We start from the raw sequence: 13,719 nt of genomic DNA on the forward strand, positions 1-13,719 counted from the left end.
TGGGAGCCAACACGGTTATCACTGCTTTGCAGGAGACCGGTCTCCATCCACAGCCCTTTTTCAGGATCCTGCTGGACGGAGCTATCACCCCCCAGGGACCTAGCAACCTGCGTCTCACAAGCTAAGTATATGAGACGTTATTACCACAGAAAGTGGTCTTTCCAGGGGTCCTTTATACTTTATTTATTGGGGAGAGTGTGTTTTATGTTTATGTTAACGTTTCCGGCCGGTTCTCCATTTTTCACTGGAGAACCGCGCCGATGGTGCCTGCACGCCGGCCGCATGTTTTACTCTAGGCCCCGGCTTCGCCTGAGGCCTAGTTTCGGTTTCCACTGTCTCTGCATGTCAGTCAGGCAGAGGGACAGTGTGGCTCCGCCCAGCGGCTGTGCAGCACAGGGAAGGGACACTCCTCACTGAGGAAGGATTCCCTCCCCTGGCTACCTCATTTGCCGCTCTGAGTAGGCCCCGCCCCCTCTCCTCGCTCCGGTCGCCATTTTCTCAGCGTTCTCTGTGCCTGCATAGGCACAGAGATTCCACATTGTGACAAGTGGGGGCCTGGGCTGAGGGACTGAAGGGCACAGAGATGTCTGTTTTAAACGATCTGGCAGCCACAACCTCCGGTTTGTGCAGCTGCTTATTTTATCTGTTTGTATATGCTGGGGGCCATTCTAGGACAGAGCCCCCACCTCTGCAGCATGTCTCACAGAGCGAGGCTGCAAGGCTGTTTTTATTATGCACTGCATGTAGTCTCGTACGGCTGTACCGAGCTCATAAACACAGTGGCCCCTCAGCCTGGAGGCTCATCAGTGGTCCCTCCAGCTGCTCCGGCTTCGGTGGCTGACCCCTGGTTTGACTAGAATCCCCTATTTCCAGGGGTCGGCTGTCCCGGAATCTGCTGAGCATGCAGCCCCCTTCTCAGGGCGTTTTCTGCTACAGCTCGCTCAGCAAAGCTCACAGAGGACTCTCCTTCTGGTCTCAGACCCCGTCCTCCTGACAGGGAGACGCAGGGTCCCCTGTCCTCCCCGTCCCGCAGCTCTGATTACGAGCTGACTCACTGGACGAGGAGGATGTCTCTACCAGGCGGACGCTACCTTATGTACCATTGATCCGTCCGTAGGTGACGCAGATGCTAATGATTGGATTGCGTCCATTATACTTGTACTGGACCTCCATCCGCCTGTATCAGGGGAGTATTCCCCGCTGGCAGAAAGGCATCAGTATACCTTTAACAGGACAAGGAGTGTGTTCCTTAACCACTCCAGTTTTCAGCCCACTGTGTCCAAGCCCACAGCCTGTCCTGTCAGACCCCAAAGCGGGGTTCTGCTGACTGTTTCCCCCTCCCATCAGAGGTGGTCAAGGAGTGAGCTCATTCGCCAAGGGTGGTCCCTCCGGTGTCTAGACTTTCAGCCCGGATAGTTGTATCAGTGGCTGACGGCACCTCTATAAGGATCCCACGGTACATTAATTTTGTACTGGACCTCAATCCGCCGGAGTTACCTTGCCTAGGAGAACACAATGTGTGTTCCTTAACCACTCCAGTTTTCAGGCCACTGTGACCAAGCCGAGGGTCCGCTCTGACAGTCGCTTTCCATGAAGCGTGATTCTGAGGACTGTTTTTTCCCTGTCCACCAATGGTGGTCAAGAAGTGGGTTCATTCACCTCAGGTGGCTCAGCCCGGACCGTTATGTCAGTGGCTGATGGCTCCTCACTTAAGGTTTTGCGGTCCGCCAGGTTGTCCTTCTGGCCAAATCTGTATGGGGGCGGCAGGAGCTTCGTTCTCCTCAGCTTTACAGCAGTGCGGTTTTTTTGTAGCCTTCTCTGCTTCTCTAGAGGAGATGCATTCCCTCACAGGGACTCTATGCCCGAAATGGTTGCCTGAACTTCCAGACTTCAGTCTTTTCATCCTATGCCATGTCTGCCATGCTGGACACCGCACGGCGGTGGCCTTGGCTACTTTCCTCGCTATCCGCAGGCTCCTGTGGCTTCGGAAATGGAAGGCAGATGCTTCTATAGAAGTTCCTTGCTGGGCTCCCTTTTGTTGGGACCAGTCTCTTCGGAACCAACTGGATGAAATTAAGGAAGCTCTTGGCGGGGAGAGTTCTTCCTTGCCACAAACCTAAACCAGGGAACCTGTCCAGGGCAGGAATCAGTTGAGGTTTCGGTTGTTTCGTTCCTCCATCTGATCGTTCTCTAAGCCCTCGGCCTCGTCCACTAGCTCGGCCAAGGTTCATAGACCCAAATGGCGCTCGAAGCTGCGTCTTCAGAAGACCGCAGGAGATGCTGCCACTGAGTCAGCTTCCTCCGAGCTATCTAGCCACGCCAACAACGTCCTTGGTCGGTGGCAGGCTCTCCCACTTGGCGACGTATGGTTTTAACACGTCTCCGTTCAGTGGGTGTGGGATTATATCTCCCATGGCTACAGGATGGAATTCTATCCACCCGCCAAACAGATTTTTTCTGTCAACTCCCCCCGGCTCCAAGGCCGCCGCCTTCTCACAGGCCGTGGCATTTCTTGCAGGCCAATGGAGTAATTGTACCGGTTCCCGACTGGGAACGGTTCTGAGATTTCTGCTTAAATCTATTCCTAGTCCCCGAAGAGGGCGGTGCCTTCCGACCTGGATCTTTAGCTTTTCAAGCATGGTCAGATGTGGCGTTTTCACATGGAGTCTCGGTCTTGTTCCGTGTGTTTTTCACCGGATCAATAAAGAACCCAAGGAGATTCCCTAGCAGCCATCGGCATCAGAGATGCCTATCTGCAGTTGTCAATCGCAGTTTCACACCAGCGTTGGCTACGTTTTGCAATCGGAGTGGTCCAATTCGTGGCTCTTCCCTTGGGGTTAGCCACGGCCCCTCGAGTATTCTCATTGGGGCAGCTGTGATTAGGGTCCTGCACCTCTAGGGATTGGCAGTGATCTTTTGCCCTGGACGGTCTTCTTGTCGGGGCTTCATCCAGTGCAGACTCTTAGCAGAGTGCTTCGCTCACTCTCGCCACTCTAACCAATTCGGGTGGCTTGTCATTCTGTCCAAGTCCACTCTGACTTCGAACCAGAGGTTCCCAGGGACGCAATTCGAGACTGTCGGCACTTGTGAAGCTGCTCTTAGAACGACGTCGACCGCCAGCGGAGGGACTCTCAGGCACCGAATACAGGTGCTGGTCAGATAATGGCGTCAATGGAAGCGATTCCTTGCCCAGTTTCTCCTGCGTCCTCTGAGACTGGATGTTTTCCGCTGTACAAGCAAACTTCCTCCTTCCACGGGGTGGTGGCTTCGCCACTGACCAGGGGCTCGTTTCAGTGGTGGCTTCGGCCACTCTGTCTCAGGGACGCTCCTTCCTGGCCCCGTCCCGGGTGATCCTCACCAGGATGCTAGTCTATCCGCCTTGGGAGCAGTATATCTCCACCGTGGAGCGCAGGGCGCTTGGACTCTGTCCGAATCAGCCCTCTGGATCAATGTGCTGGAAATCAGAGCTGTATTTCTAGCTCTCTAAGCCTTTCACCATCTGTTGGCGGCTAGGCACATTCGAGTCCAGTCGGACAACGTGACAGCGTTTTCCTACATCAACTTCCAGGGCGGGACACTCAGCCGCCTGGCAATGTTGGCGGCTCAACGCATTCTTCAGTGGACGAGGGACTCCTAGTCCACCGTATCCGCAGCCCACATCCTAGATGTGAAAACTGCGAGGCAGACTTTTTCAGCTGTCCAACCGTGGTCCACGATCCTCAGGTTTTGCGGCAGACGCACTGGTTCATGTTTGGTCCCAGTTTCGTCTCTTTTACGTGTTTCACCCTCTTGCTCTTGTCCAGAGTCCTGCGCAAGATCAGTAAAGAGGGCCGTCGGGTCATTCTCATACTCCAGACTGACCCAGGCAGGCTTGGTACCCTGACCTGCTCCATCTGTCCGTTGGGTTGCCATGGCATCTTCCGGACCGTCCAGACCTTCTCTCAAAAGGTCCGTTTTTTCCGCCAGAATTCTGGTCTCTCAGATTGACGGCGTGACTCTTGAGTCCTGGATCTTGACGACTTCTGGTATCCTTCCTGAAGTCATCTCCACTATGACTCGAGCTCCAAAGTGTCCTTTGGCCTTTTTGGCCTTGCCGACCCTCCTGTCCCTTCCACAGTCCGGTCTACAACTAGGACTATCCCTCATTAAGGGACAGGTCTCGGCTCTGTCAGTGTCTGCCAGCGGCGTATCGTCCGGCTGGCTCCGGTGCGCTCCTTCAAGGGCGCATCTCAAATCATTCCGCCTTACCGGCGGCCTATGGAGCCCTGGGACCTTAATCCGGTCCTCACGGTTCCCGGAAACCCCCCTTTGCGCCTCTTAGGGAGGTTTCTTTGTTTCATCTTTCACAGAAAGTAGTCTTTCTAGTGGCCATAATTTCCCGCCAGAGAGTTTTGGCTGCACTCTCTTCGGAGTCACCCCTTTTTTTGGTCTTTTTCATCAAGACAAGGTGGTCTCCGTCCGACTCCGGACTTTTTCCCTAAGGTGGTTACTGCTTCCACCTTATCCGGGGCAATTTTCCTGCCTTCCTTTTGTCCGGCTCCTGTTCATCGCTTTGAAGAAGCGTTGCATATCCTGGATCTGGTGCGGGCGCTCCGGATCTATGTGTCTCGCACCGCCGTTATTAGGCGGTGCACCGCTCTCTGGTGCTCACCACTAGTCAGCGTAGCGGTCTCTCGGCATCTAAGCCGACCCTGGTTCGTTGGCTTAGGTCGGCCATTTCCGATGCCTACAAGTGTACTCAAGTGCCTTCCCCGCCGGGAATCACGGCACACTTGATCAGAGCTGTCGGTGCCTTTTGGGCTTTCAGGCACCAGGCTACGGCTCAGTAGGTCTGTCAGACTGCCACTCGGATTAGTCTGCATACTTTTTCGAAGCACTACCCAAGGCATGCTCATGCTTTGGCAGACGCGGGCTTGGGCAGACGCATCTTTCAGGCATCTGTCGCCCATTTGTGAAGTTAGGTTTCGCCTGCTTCTCAGTTTGTCTGTTTATTCCCACCCATGGACTGCTTTAGAACGTCCCATGGTCTGGGTCTCCCATAGGAACGTTAAAGAAAAAGAGAATTTTGTTACTTACCGTAAATTCTTTTTCTTGTAGTTCCGTCATGGGAGACCCAGCACCCTCCCTATTGCCTGTTGGCAGGTTTCTTGTTCCGTGTGTTTTCACCGGCTGTTGTTGTTGTAGACAGAGGTTCCGGTTCTTCCGGGTTTTACTCTGTCTCTTCTTGTGGGTGGATGTCCTCCTTCAGCTTTTGCACTAAACTGGCTAGGACTGGCTAGCAGGGGGTGTATATGCTAGGAGGGAGGAGCTACACGTTTTGAGTGTAGTACTTTGTGTGTCCTCCGGAGGCAGTAGCTATACACCCATGGTCTGGGTCTCCCATGACGGAACTACAAGAAAAAGAATTTACGGTAAGTAACAAAATTCTCTTTTTTTGTTAGGAGTTACTGCTTGTTATCATAAAGTCTCCCAAGCCACAATTTTAAGATTGACGAAAACAATCAAGTGGTTTTTCCATTACTTATTGATTTCGAGTTTTTGACAGCAGTGACTCCCAGCGTTAGAATGAAGACCCACACAAGTAACACTGCTGCTGCCGCTTCACGTTTTTTTTTCTACAGAGATTTCCTCTGGCGACGTACAGAGCAGAGAACTCCAGCATAGCCCTTTTCACAAGCTCTCTGCATTCCATACCTGGTATGCTCAGAAACGCTCTTTATTTGCCCTCACGCTCACCGATTATTAAAGCAAAATGGGGGGGGAAAAAACGTGTATGTGGACTTGTATATCCACTAGGAGGCTGACACTAGGCAATAAAAAAAGCTATCTCCTCCTCTGTAGCATACACCAACTGGAGCCAAGTTGATCAGTGTCAGTAGGAGGTCGGTGATTTTAGTTCATTTCCACCATCTTCCCTGAAGGTCAGAGCTAGTCCCTCACAATTATGTTTATTCTATTTTCCGGCCCAACCCCGGAATCCACACCACCCTGGTTCTTCCCCGGTGGCCAGGTTTCAACATTTTGTCCTTGGCTTGGCTCGGGGTCAGGATACACCCCCAGCCAATCTGGCCAATCAGACATGTGGGCTCTCCCGCTCTCCCCACCAACCTGATTATAGCGCATCTTGCTCCTTCGGTGTGTGGGAACACCACACACTTTTTTATTTTTTTTTATTTTAGGCCACCCCCTATTTGGCATTACCTTGCCTGCATTCTCCACAACCCCGAGTGCCTCTCTCCTATTTATAGAGTCAGGGTCACCAGCTCTACTCAGAGTGTAAGCATCGTCGTCCTGAGAGCCTACCTGCTATTGTTTCTCTCCTCAATACCCTCAGGAGCCCTCAACCCCACCCTCCCCAAAATTTCAGTGAATAAACTAGTAGTACAGGACAAGACTCAGGAAAGACATCAGTTGTTACCTTTAGCCTATGCATACAATATCGCAAGGGCCTTCCCATATGGAACTCCTGAAGCTCATCACTATAGTGCGTTCCTTACTTCATGGGCTGCTACTCTGTTTAGATCTGTCAGATCCAACCATGGTGTCCATACCTCATCTGCAGCTATTGAGTGTTTATTTTTTCCTATGCCTACGACGTCAGACACCATGTACCATAGGGTGAAACGTGGCAGCGGTACTAGTACTCTGTCCGCTATCCATCCACTGAGTCAGACACACCATCTATCACCTGGTCGATTGCAGTAGCAGGCCATGTTCTCTGCCCATTGTCCAGGGAGTCAGATATACAATTTACTATATACTCCTTGACCGGTCAAAGCAGTGACCCATGTGCTCTGTCTGCTATCCAGTGAGTTAGATGCACCTTCTACTACGTATCTCGTGGCTGATCATAGCAGTGGCCCATGTGCTCTATTCGCTATCCAGCAAGTCAGACGTACCATCTACCACGCACCACATGACTGACTACAGCAACGATCCCAATGGTATGTCCGCTATTTAGTAAGACCCCTTTTTCCATGCCCCTCATGCCGATTACAGTTGTGGTCTAGGTGCTCTGTCCACCCTTTGCTATGTCAGACCTTCCTAAAATCACATGACTGCCTTAACCATGATCTATACAATCTGTCCACGACTTGGTGAATCAGAACCGCCTTCTTCATGATCCACATGGCTAATATCCGCAGCGGTTCAAGTGCTCTGTATACTATTCAGGGAGTCAGATCCAACATCTACCAAGAACCTCATGGCCGATCACAGCAGTGGTTAAAAATGTTCTGTCCACTATCCAGTAAGTCAGAACCTCGATCTACCGTGAACCACATGGCTGATAGCAACAACGATTCAAGTACTCTGCCAACTACCCAGTGAGCCAGAGTCAACATCTGCCATGAACCTCAGGGCTGATTGCAGCGTTGTCCAAGGGACTTCAAGCGATCTCATTGCCTCAGCCTCTGTTTATTGGCACTTTACCTTTTTTTTTTCTCTAACAGAAATGAGATCCGCTGTTGTCCTTTGCACGCTACAAAGTACAAGAGACTCTTCAACGTTGTATCTGATGTCCAAATCTTCTCCTTCTGCAAGGAGTATATACTTTTCCGGATTTAATGTTGTACTCTGATCCTTCCCTCCCAGTGATCAGATCATGGTTTTCAGGTTCAGCGCTGTCTCACCTGGACAGTCCATACCAGCATATGGAATCCTTGGCTAAGTCTGACCCTGCGATTCACTGGGTCAGCACTCATTCCCAGTTGGTTGTGCTGGTGAGTCCATTTATGCCTGCCCAGTTTCCTGTGACAGGCACCCTTCTGGGGTCCTTCTTCGAATGGTTGGACCTCACAGAGCATATGGACCTCACAGAGCACAATGTCTGTGTGTCTGCAGCTTGGCTGTTTTCTCTTACAGCACCTGACAGTTCTGCACCTCATCAGGATAATCTGTCAAGTTGTTGCTCATGGCAAGATTGAGCTTCCTCAAGCCAGGATCTTCCTCCCTTCCTTTCTTGACTATCGCCTTTCTAGTCCAGGACAGACAAGAGCTACCCAAGAAGCCTCAAGTTATCAGTACTTGTCTCCATAACCTGGACCAGTCGTCCTAGCGAATATTGAGTCCTCATTAGTGATGGCTTCTTCGCCTTCAGGCATTTTTCTTAACTTAGCTCTAGCACCATGATGGCTCTCGGCTTCGCACTGTTGCTTCACAGCACTTGGGTTCTGGGTTTAGATCCCACCTTAGACAAACCCTTCAGGGTGTTTTGTAGGGTTTTTTTTCCCAGGGTTGTGTGGCTTTACTTTGGCCACTCAGGGTTTTGTCATTTTAGATCCTTTGGCTTAAGTACTGATGTGATAACCCTCTGCAATATATGGCCTTTTCTGCTCCAGTAAGCTTGATTATGCCTACCGAAGAGGCCAGAATCTCTCGGTCAGCTCCCAATATTACCACTCAGCTTAGCCTCTTCTCCAGGATCACGTCAGTGGTGTAGCCATTCCATGCTCCAGAAGGAACTTCACCTTCCTTCCAATGACATACGGGCCAAGGCTCTTCTTTCCAGCATGCCGTGAGATTTTTACATGTTTCTCAAACCACACTTCTTGCTCGGGTCCGACTTTCAGCAGGCTGAAGTCTTCTCCTATCCCGACCCTGTTGACTCATCCTGGACATGCGTGCAGTTTTGTCCCACACAAGCAGAGTTCCTCTTCCTGTAGATAAGTTCTCAAATCTTTTTAGTGGAACTCTTTCTGTGATATTTCTATTCCATGCTTCTCTCGAGCAAGCAATTCTTTTGTATATCGGTCTCCTCTTATATCCCAGGCTGTACTCACAAAACGTGCACACCATAGTAACGGGCTAGAAAATGATGGTGCAAAACACATGGCTGAATCAGAGGTCCAGGGGATCACCGTTACCCGACGCGTATCGTCCCACTAAGGTGACTTTCTCAAGGGCAAAAAGCAAGTAGGGTAAAGGTCCAGTCACACTAAGCAACTTACCAGCGATCCCAACAACGATAGGGATCGCTGGTAAGTTGCTAGGAGGTTGCTGGTGAGCTGTCACACTGCGACGCTCCAGCGATCCCACCAGCAACCTGACCTGGCAGGGATCGCTGGAGCGTGGCTACACGAGTTGCTGGTGAGCTCACCAGCAACCAGTGACCAGCCCCCAGTCTCCTAGTTACAGCACACATCAGGTTAATTAACCCGATGTGTGCTGCAGCTAAATGTGCACAGAGCAGGGAGCAGCGCACACTGAGCGCTGGCTCCTTGCTCTCCTAGTTACAGCACACATCGGGTTAATTGCCTGATGTGTGCTGCAGCTAAATGTGCACAGAGCAGGGAGCAGCGCACAATGCTTAGTGCTGGCTCCTTGCTCTCCTAGTTACAGCACACATCGGGTTAATTACCTGATGTGTGCTGCAGCTACATGTGCACAGAGCAGGAGCCGGCAGCACAGGCAGTGAGAGCGGAGGAGGCTGGTATCAAAGGTAAATATCGGGTAACCAAGGACAGGGCTTCTTGGTTACCCGATGTTTACTGTGGTTACCAGCCTCCGCAGAAGCCGGCTCCTGCTGCCTGCACATTTAGTTGTTGCTGTCTCGCTGTCACACACAGCGATCTGTGCTTCACAGCAGGACAGCAACAACTAAAAAATGGCCCAGGACATTCAGCAACAACCAACGACCTCACAGCAGGGGCCAGGTTGTTGCTGGATGTCACACACAGCAACATCGCTAGCAACGTCACAAAAGTTGTTCGTTACCAGCGATGTTGCTAGCGATGTTGCTTAGTGTGACGGGGCCTTAACAACGCATTAGGTTGTTTAAATAAAACACATGAGATTAAAATCAACACTCACCACCTGAGACCGATAATCAGTATTTGCATTCCTGACTAGCAGGGGTCCTTTTTGCACAGGATCCCTGCTAGACAGAAATGCAAATACTGATTATCGGTCTCAGGTGGTGAGTGTTGATTTTAATCTCATGTGTTTTTTATTTAAACAACCTAATGCGTTGTTACCCTACTTGCTTTTTGCCCTTGAGAAAGTCACCTTAGTGGGACGATACGCGTCGGGTAACGGTGATCCCCTGGACCTCTGATTCAGCCATGTGTTTTGCACCATCATTTTCTAGCCCCAGTTACTATGGTGTGCACATTTTGTGAGTACAGCCTGGGATATCAGCGTCTGGGGTGAGATTTCCCATGGTCCTCAAATATATCTAGGGCAAGCTATCAGTATGATCTAAATCCAGGATTCTTGTGCACACTTGCATCAGCACAGCCTGGGGTGTTGTCTCCTGGAGACGTTGGGGTCTCTTTATTTTTTACTAGGCTGTTTCATCTTATAACATCATGGTTTATCGTGACCTTATGTCTAGCTGTGACTAGAGCCTAAACACACCGTAACTGTTTGGAAAAATTTTAAACACATTTATTGTAATGTATTTTCGCTAATTCATTGTGTGTTTTGTATTTCCTTAAACATTTATTGTGTGTTGGTTTTATATACTAGCCAGCTTATTCAATTCTGGTCCATTTTATATTGGGGATCACCTGGTTTTCTTGTGTGCTTTTGCATTTTTTAAATGTTTTTAATGGTTTGGTTATGGTTGTTCCACACCATAGGTGCTGTGTGACACAAAAATGTTTTTGATATGTAATAAACTTATTTATAATTATTGATTTATTTGGCGATCCCTCATTTATGGTACTTTTTTTCTCCTTATTCGGAATTTTATTCCAGTCTCGCACAGTTCAGGGTCACTGGTAGACTAGGTTGACTTTCTCACCCCTTCATCTCAAACTCAGAGCCATTCATTTTCCTCTCCTCCTTGGCAGGATTCTCTTTGAGTTGCCTTCAGCATCTGTTTCATTTATGCAGCTTCTTTACTCTTTCTCCAAGGTTGAACCCTCTCATGTTTGATCGCAGCAGAGGTATCTGGTCATGGACTGTAGAGGTCTGCTGCTCTTTTCCAGCAGCAGTTGACATGCCTAGAGTAGGCTTTGAACCTCTGACTTCCTTCCTGCTTAAGGACTTTGACAGGAGAGGGGTTGTCTCATCAGAAAGTTCTCATCTATAGCCGCTATCTGCGGAACTTGACATGCTTTGATAAGATGTCTTCCAGGATGTTCTACGGGGTCCTTCAGTCCACATTCATGTTCTAAATCTCTCAGCAGTTGTTCCCCAATGCTTTAGTGGTCTCCTGCTTTTTCCATCCTCCCCTGTCCTCCCTTCATCTTCTAGTTCCAAAGTGACCTATTTTCTCGCAGACTGTGTGGAAACTCCCAAATAGGTTTGCCAGATCCATTCTCCTTCCTCCAGAACTTGTTTTTTCTCAATTACATGGCCTAACTCGCGGACTACAGCGCTCAACCTTCTGGTTCCTTTGATCACGTTCCTGATCGTGATATCCGCTTGGAATTCCTCTGATCTCTTCCACCTTCCTTCCCTCCAGGCCTTTTTGTTGTTGGATCTTGAGTCTAGTTTGTTCCTCAGCTCCCTAAAGTCAAGCTTCTACCTTCCTTTCAAAGGAAACTGGTTTCCCATTCTGAGATTTTATGTGAGGTTTGCACGCATGTAGCTTTCTGGGGCTCTCTGGACCCCATCAGGTGTTGAGCACTCTTCAGCACTTTTTCTTTGTATTCATTCTAGTCATACTTCCTTTTCTTTGTCGCTCCATTGGGAGACCCAGACAATTGGGGTGTATAGCTTCTGCCTCCGGAGGCCACACAAAGTATTACACTTTAAAAAGTGTAACCCCTCCCCTCTGCCTATACACCCTCCCGTGCATCACGGGCTCCCCAGTTTTATGCTTTGTGTGGAAGGAGGCACACATCCACTCATGCTCCCATTTTAGTCAACAGCAGCTGCTGATTTTATCGGTTGGAAGAAAAGAGGGCCCCCACAGGGCTCCCGGCATGCTCCCTTCTCACCCCACTAAGTCGGCGGTGCTGTTAAGGTTGAGGTACCCATTGCGGGTACAGAGGCTGGAGCCACATGCCGTTTTCCTTCACCATCCCTTAGTGGCTCTGGGAGAAGTGGGATCCTGACCGGTCATCCATTCACTGGGACCGGGCTCCCTCCGCAGCCCCTGTGGGAATCTGCCGGACAGGAGACTTTGTATCATCAGGGACAGGGCCCTGCATCTAAAGGTACTCTGTGTCCCCATGGGGACGGTGCATGGAGCGCTTGTTTCACAGACGCTGCAGCTGCTGCTGGTTTTGTGACGACCGGGACTTCCGCGCCGACCGCGCCTGTTTGTCGGCCGCGGTATTAAATTTAGTCCCCGGCTTCATAAGGCCTAGTACCATAACTCCCGCCCCCGGGCCTGCCAGTCAGGGGTAAGGGCGGGACGGTCGACCTGACGTCGGCAGTGAGGGCTGGAGCATACTTTAGGTTTCCTCCCCCCCCTCACTGATCACTTGGGGCACCAGATTCCCGCACTTTACTAGTCGCCGCCCACGGCTCCCTCCTCCCCTGAGAGCTCCGGCAGCCATTTTTACAACACATTCTGCCGGTGGAGGATTTCAGGAACGAGCTCTGCAGCTCTGGGAGACCCAAGGCAGGGAATCTGGTGGACACACACCGCTTTGGGCGGTCGGTAAGCCACACCGGTCACCCGGTGCTGGTCCCCCTAGGGTGCCGAAGTGTGTGTATGTGTGTGTGTATATATATATATAATGTATATGTATATATATGTATATGTATATATTTTCTCTGTTCGGCCGAGTTGTTTTGCTTTTGGCTATATACCCTCAGTGATCACTCTCCTAGGAGACAACAGCATGTCGTCCACAAGGAGCAAGGGTGCTAAGGCAAAGGGTTATTTTGCAACCTGTACCTCTTGTGCGGCTATGTTACCTGCAGGTTCCACCTACCCTCACTGTGAGCAATGCTCGGCCCCTGTTGCACTTGCTCAGCCGGAGCCTCGGGCACTAGTGGGACCCTCGGCTCAGGCAGACCCGCCTGCTTCCCCTGTCCAGGTGGCAGGGACAGAGTTTGCAGTTTTTGCTGAGAAACTCTCTGAGTCGCTTTCACAATCCATGGCTCAGTCTATGGACAAATGGTCTGCTAAGCTACTAGAAGCTTTGCAGTCCAGATCGGTCCTTACACAGGCCCCGGGCACTGTTGGATCATCGCCTCCAGGCCCCTCTCGGTCTGCGCCGCAGCGTGCTCCCGGGGTGGCCCCTAGGTCTCACGTGGAGGACTCCGGCACGGACCACAGTCCCAGACCGGCTAAGCGGGCTCCCTGGGAATCTTCCCCGACTTCCTCACGCTGCTCGGGGTCTCAGCTTGAGGACTCTCTGGAGGATGAGGCGGACGTCGCAGCTCAGGGCTCTGACCCTGACGTTGCTCTCAATCTTGATACACCTGAAGGGGACGCCATAGTAAATGACCTTATAGCGTCCATCAACCAGGTGCTAGATCTTTCTCCCCCAACTCCACCTATAGAGGAGTCGGCTTCGCAGCAGGAGAAACACCAGTTTAGGTTTCCCAAACGTACACGGAGTGCGTTTTTCGATCACTCTAACTTCAGAGATGCTGTCCAGAAGCCCAGAGCGGTTCCGGACAAGCGCTTTACTAAGCGCCTTAATGACACACCCCTTCCCCTCTGACGTAGTTAAGGGTTGGGCTCAATGTCCCAAGGTGGATCCTCCAGTCTCTAGACTGGCGGCTAGATCTGTAGTATCAGTTGCAGATGGCTCATCGCTCAAGGATGCCACTGACAGGCAGATAGAGCTCCTGGTGAAATCCATCTATGAA

General features: G+C 50.8%; 1 protein-coding gene across 3 annotated transcripts in view; it reads left to right on the forward strand.

Moving 5' to 3' along the window:
* SEC24B (SEC24 homolog B, COPII component) overlaps window positions 1-13,719 on the forward strand; it is a 153,133-nt gene that overhangs the window by 68,928 nt on the left and 70,486 nt on the right. The gene's annotated exons all lie outside the window — the stretch shown is intronic.

The sequence above is a fragment of the Anomaloglossus baeobatrachus genome, chromosome 1 (assembly GCF_048569485.1).
Source record: "Anomaloglossus baeobatrachus isolate aAnoBae1 chromosome 1, aAnoBae1.hap1, whole genome shotgun sequence".
NCBI lineage: Eukaryota > Metazoa > Chordata > Amphibia > Anura > Aromobatidae > Anomaloglossus > Anomaloglossus baeobatrachus.